At 39.0% G+C, this 6,361-nt stretch overlaps 1 protein-coding gene across 3 annotated transcripts in view; it reads right to left on the reverse strand.

Annotated features, from left to right (window-relative positions):
* Nucleotides 1-6,361, reverse strand: part of iqsec3a (IQ motif and Sec7 domain ArfGEF 3a) — an 84,887-nt gene that overhangs the window by 65,263 nt on the left and 13,263 nt on the right. Inside the window, exon 1 of one of the 3 annotated variants that reach the window (XM_016677364.1) lies at nt 5,041-5,129. The exons of the other annotated variants lie outside the window; for them this stretch is intronic. The gene's annotated coding sequence lies outside the window, so the exon portion shown is untranslated. Of the gene's footprint in view, nt 1-5,040; nt 5,130-6,361 lie in introns of those variants that run through there. 3 annotated transcript variants of the gene reach the window in all.

Raw genomic sequence — 6,361 nt, forward strand, 5'->3', positions numbered from 1 at the left:
TTACTTTTAAATAAGCTCAAAATGATGTAGCATAAAAAAAATAAAATAAAAAAAAAGAGAATAAATGTATCTGAAGGTCCTTCAATTGGGGGTAAGCAATCTTTTCCGGTGTTTTAGTCAGAGCAACTTAGAGACAGGTCTGGTCTAGCCCAAATTTGAAGATGAAAAATTGCCTGCTTAAATCCTTTGGTACCTGGCCCAATGTCAGACTGCTGGTGGTAATTAAGTTGCGAATAAAAGATAACAAAGTGTGAAAGTCTGGTTTTATCAGGAGAGAAGTCACATGGAGAGCCACATGCTTCAGTACTACTAAACGCAAGCGTCTGTTGACTGAAGAAAGAGGGAGAGGGTGAAATTGGTGATGCTCACCTGTACAGCACATTAAAAGGTTATCAGACGGAAGCAAGATCAGAGATTTAATAATAACTTTTTTTCCACAAAGAAGTGGCGTTATCTTACATACTTGTGAGATCTGCTTTCAATAAATTAGCCAGAGAATCCCCAAGTCTTCTGACAGATGGAGGCAGAATAATTCAGTTCTATTCTATTCTATTCTAAAACAGGTCTTATTAAGATCATATTCAAAAGAAAAGAAAAATACACAGAGGCATTTTTTTTATTACAGCCCTGTTGTTGCAATATTTATATATTTTAATATTTAAATTAGTTGGAAATAAAGTGAGTCATCTCTATAGCTCCAAAGCATCGTTCAAATATTCAGCCATCAAACTGGTGGTCTCTGCAGATGTCCACTCCCGAGTGATGCTCAAGTGGAAAGAACGCGGCTGTAAAATTTTCATGTACGCGCGAGAAAGCTTTTCTTTTATCCCCAGTTTACGCTCTCTCCCTTTTTAGACTGGACACTGCCTCGCATTTCAAACGTTCATCCGTCTCTTCGCTCGGTACAACCCCAACCCCCCCCCTCCAATCGTTCTACTTTCTTCCTGCTCGTTCTTTCACGCTGATTTTACATCACTCTCTCTTAGAATCTGCATCCCCCCCCCGCCATTCCCCAACTCCTTCTAGTCTGTGTTGTGCTAAAGAGGAATATGCTCAATTACTCTTTCTGTCAGAGAATGTGGCCTGCGGTGTGTCGTCATGGGGACATAGAGGAAGGACACCGCAGGTGAGAGAAATGAGCAGGCAGAAAGGGTGTTGTCAATTAGTTACTGAGAGAGAAGAGAAAAGCGATGGTTCACTAAATCTCCTTCTCAAACCACCTTGATTTGGTCAGTAAAGAGTAGCAGTTTATCTCACAGAGAATGGCACGCACAACATTTACTCTGCAACCTGATAGAAAATTCAGCACATCCATAAAAGCAACAGTCCCACTAAAAAAAGCAGGGTAGGGAAAGAAGAAGAAGAAAAAAAAAAAACTCCAGAGAAGGCGGTCGCTGGGTGTTTTCAAGCAACAATGGCTGATAGTCCAGGGAGGGCATGACAGGAAATTAATTTTCATTGTTAATGTCTCCTCTAATTGTGTTCTCTTTAACAACCATGACACTGCTATGGTTAGTTTTAATGGGGGTCCAGGACACAAGACAGTCTCTGAGGGAACGCCGATTAGTTGGAGTGCTGGACTACGATAAAGGTTGCATATGCTGCTCATCGGCACGCAAATCAGGTGTATCGCCGTAACACTGTCAAAAGTATGAAAATACTAAAATTCAATAACAATTTGCATATTTGCCCCTGTTTTTGAATGGAAATGTAATGCCCAGTCTACATGTGTTTTGTGTAAAGAAGGCTTATGACCACGTCTCTGTGTCGTCATTTGTGGCACAAAGGGGAGCTGGATCCCATTTCAGGCTGTAATCAGCTACCCTGATCCGGTTTGCAGTGTACATGGCTGCTGTGGAACAACACAAACACCGTCGACGGCGACTCCTGATGTCTTAAGGCTGGCCCCTCAAGTCCACACTGGGAGTCATTCCCAACTGGGTAGCAGGAGGGAAGCCAAATAGCTCCTCCAGATCCCAGAGCAAATGTTCTCTGCTAGAGGAAGGTGAAATGCTCCCTCAAGTTCAGGGAGTCGATCTTCGGCTTTAGCAGAAGGCGTTCAAGTCTCTTGGTGTTTGTCATGAGGGATATCGGTTGATAGACTGCATTGTACCTGCGACTGAGGAGGCTGAAGAAGAAAAATAAATACTTAAAAACGAAAATAACTGGAAATGGCAGCAGTAAATGCACAAGAAACACACATTTGGTGAAATCAATCCATTACTGACTTAAGGGTCAAAGACTTGGTTTTGAATATTGAAACTTACAACAAAGAAATAAAGATGTCTGCCTCGCTTTTCCATTGGTAGGGAAGGGCTACGTTCTTGGTAAATCTGTCATGTTGTCAATGTCTCTGGTGTCTAATGGCTGACATTTATGTAAAATTAAAATTCATTTATTTTCATTTTACATCTAGATGTAGATATAAAAACTTCCTCACACATGTTTTGGTAACATGGTCTATTTTTTGTCAACCACTTTACTTTCAGTTCTACCGCATTGACCTCTTTTTTCTTCGTTTACCTTGGTAACGCTGCCCAAGTGTACGCAGGATTTTTTAATTGCATTTCCTTCTGCTTGTACTGCTTATTAAAATTACACACCTCTATTCTCAAGAGTCATGGGCTTACATTTTTGCATTTCAATTGCTATTTAATTGATAGAGTGGAAACGTACTCTCATATGTGCCTGCACTTATTTGATCAAAAGCAGCAATTTAACCAAGCTTGCATCCAGCCCTGCATTCATCCCTCAAAAACCTTTATGACTCACTAAATAAATATCTGTTTCCTTAGTTGCTCTTAATAAAAAACCCCAAACTGTGACGATCACACCCATAAAGCTTCAATATTATTTCACCAATTATTCCACTGAAGCCTGAAAAGCTCCTGGCTCTTTAATTTGTGTGTTGTCTCAGTCCTATATGGGTAGAGAGACTCTTAGGCCTGCTTAATCAACCACAATGTTTAATTAGAGGTTATTATTCACTGGTGCAGTGGGGTTAGGAGAACTTGAGAATAACAGACACATAGACGATGCTGAGATACAGACAAATCTTGCAATTATATGCACTTTGGTCAACCTTGAGGAAAACGGGTGACTCACTTTGTCGAATTTGGACGGGGAAAATTCTCCTCCCGGGGCAGTAATGTGGGCAAAAAGACAGAGTGAACACTTTTGATCTTTTAAAGCCCTTTTATTCATCGTAACTATCGTTCCCTGCTTTGATCTTTCTCTCTCCTCAATTTGCTTTGTTTCAATTGCCGTCTATCTGCTCCTATCACCTCCATCTTTCCACAAAAAAACGCTTGCAAGCCATTTATAACTGTTGCGGTTTATGGCCAGGCATGACCTTCAGTGGAGCAGCTGTTACAGAGCCAGAGCGAAAAAGAAAAAAAAAAAATGTCTCGGTTGTTACAAGTGTGGAAGAAACAGGTTGTTCAAACAGAAATTAGACTATAAGCTGTGATGTTTAATATTATCTAAATTTGTCTATATCACATAGCGATAGCATGTTGACGATTTCTATTTACAGGACTGGGTTTTTTTATTAGTAATATAGTCAACCTTCATTTAAGCAGAAAGTCCCTTGAGAACTTCCTGGCCTAGAAGGCACATTGCTACAAGCTAAATCTTTCACATCAAAATACATAGAACAAAAGAAGTTAGAGTCAACATAAAAACATGTACAAAGCGTAGCTTTGAAAACAATTGCTAAGCTCTTCAGTTACAAAGCTCAACCGACTATTTTCTCAGTGGATTTGAATTAGAAAACCTGCGTAAGTAAAAACCCCTGACTTGAGGTTTTTATGCAAAGATGCACACTCGCACCCCAAAATGAGCATTCAGTTTTGGTCCATGCTATCACTGTGGATTAAAACTGAACTCGCATGATCTGCTTTCTGATTTTCAACATCCCTTTCCCATTTACCCCCACGGACCAAAACACTGCATCTAAGCTTTTATAAGCTCCGCCACACACTGCATCTGGTACACACTGAATACAGCACCCTACCCACTTAATGGCACTTCTGACAAAAATGTGTTACATTTGAAAAAAAAAAAAAAAAACTATCTCTAATAGCAGTGGCATTATCTCACACTAGAAATACCGCAGTTCTCCAACTGTAAATCTAAAGCTTGTCTCTCTCACTCCCTTAACAACCTCTTTGCCTTGCATTCAAACAAATGTTTTATACTTGGAAAAAATAGAGAGCAAAATTCTCATACAGAGATGTACTTGGGTTTGTTTCACACACAAACACTTTCTCTGACAGTAGCTTTATCATGACTCATTTTTAAAAATGAATCATTTGCAACCAATTTATCTAATTGTCTATTTTTCTATTTGTTGTATTAAATATATAGTTTTAGTAGGGGTGGGAATCTCTGATCTCTACCCGATACGATACATGTCTGGATTTGCAAGCTACGATCATCCGATATATTTAACATCCTCATCAACCAACGATTCAATTATATAGGATTTACGCCCTCATCAAGATGCCTCTCGATTTAAATGAACTTAGCTGAAAAATATATTTGTTTAAATATTTTTTATTAATAAAAATGAATGAAGCAATTCAAATTTTAATAATTTATTAATAATCATATAATCTTTGCGTGGGAAATGTTTGAGTGTTTTTTGGCATTGACTCCTGAAACATAATATAGCGTCGTGTTGTCAGTTGCTATGGCAACTGGTCTGCGTGCAGCCTAGCCGACACTGAGAGCGAGGGAAATGAAGAATACCAGTGGTTTTGAGTTATTCTTCTGCGTTATTTTCCCTTTGCTCTGGCCCACTGCACTGAATCAATAATACCTACATCTCCAAGTTTCATTTAGTTCACGGAAATGTTCTACCGCGACAGCGCGGCTATGGGTAGCATAGTCTTTATGCCCTCCAGCGTTGTGCGAATGCGCAAAATTTCCAGACACACACAAAAACCAGCAAGGGGTATACAGCATCAGTTATGGTTTTTGCACAGCGGATATTAATAGCCAAATATCCGCTAAAAAGTGATGAAACGCTAGTCTCACCATGCGTGGCGCTGAAGGAAGAAGAACGACGTGATCTGCCTCTGAAGACGATGAACTGATAGGGGTCTCCCACGCTGATTCCATTTCTCCGTTTCTCTTGTAAAAGCCATGTGTGTGGCGGTGAATATATCGGTTCCGCTTGCTCCGCCATGTTTGTTGTGGTAATTAAGCGCGCGCGCCAACCCGCACAGCTTCGTCCTCTTCCGGTCTAAAGGAAGTGCTTGTTGGTCAACAATTCTTCTATTTATTTATTTATTTATTTATTTATTTATTTATTTATTTGCATTTGTACATTAATATCAAATTTAACCGATACACTGAGGTAAAATCCGGTGTAATTAAAATTTTCCTTTATAAATCACAGATATTTAAAACTGTCTTAATCACGTGAATGTCCGTGGATCGATGAAAACCGGTTAATCTTCCCATCACCGGTATTAATGATGGCTTAAGCATGATAGTGGATTAGCTTAAAAACACATCCCTGATCTAAATCTCTTCTCAGGTATCCAATTCTTCAAAAAATATATAGGATTTCTTTATTGGAAGCCTGCCATTTCAACACTTTTTGTAAATTTGTTCAGTAAGCAAAATTCCCCTGCAAGCTTCATGTCAGCACAGACTTGGGCTGTACCAAGCGGCTTAGCCTGCCTTCTGTAAGTGAAACTCTGGAGAGCTGGAGATGGACCAAAGAGTGAGACCTGCTCTCCCAAGAGAAAGGCCAACAAAGGAGAGAAAAAAAAAACTTTCATGTTCATATTCAGACAAAGAAATATTGTTATATAACACTTCCATAACTGTATTTCTCTGTATACACCAGAGCAAACTATGGATTTAAAAACACCTCCCTCCAAACCTCAGCTTTCCCTGTGTCAAATACGGGGCTAAAATAGTCTTTTTCAGAGCTGTAAATCAGTGTTCTCACTTAACACTTTGGGTCAGACAGCAATAACGCTGGGTTTAGACAGATATAAAGGAAAATGAGGTCTCAATACACTGCATTTTTTTAACCTCACAGTATTCTGTCTGGGAAGTGTCCACAAAGAAGGATGCCAAATATTTCAATTTCCAAAGATGAACATATTACGTTATTCTGCAGAATGGGATATTTATTTTATTTTGCCAGTAATTTATTATGCTAGCTAAACATTGAAATGATCTAATTTAAACTAGCTCTAATACATAATCTTTTTAACAAACCCTGCAAAGGCATCTGTACACTTACAGATGTCTTTGCATCTGTAAGTGTTAACATACAGTATGGTTTTGTGCTTTTCTGTTTTTAAGGTACATATTTATGTTGTTTAAAAAAACAATATAA

Source organism: Poecilia formosa, unplaced genomic scaffold (assembly GCF_000485575.1).
Source record: "Poecilia formosa unplaced genomic scaffold, Poecilia_formosa-5.1.2 Scaffold154, whole genome shotgun sequence".
NCBI classification, from domain to species: domain Eukaryota; kingdom Metazoa; phylum Chordata; class Actinopteri; order Cyprinodontiformes; family Poeciliidae; genus Poecilia; species Poecilia formosa.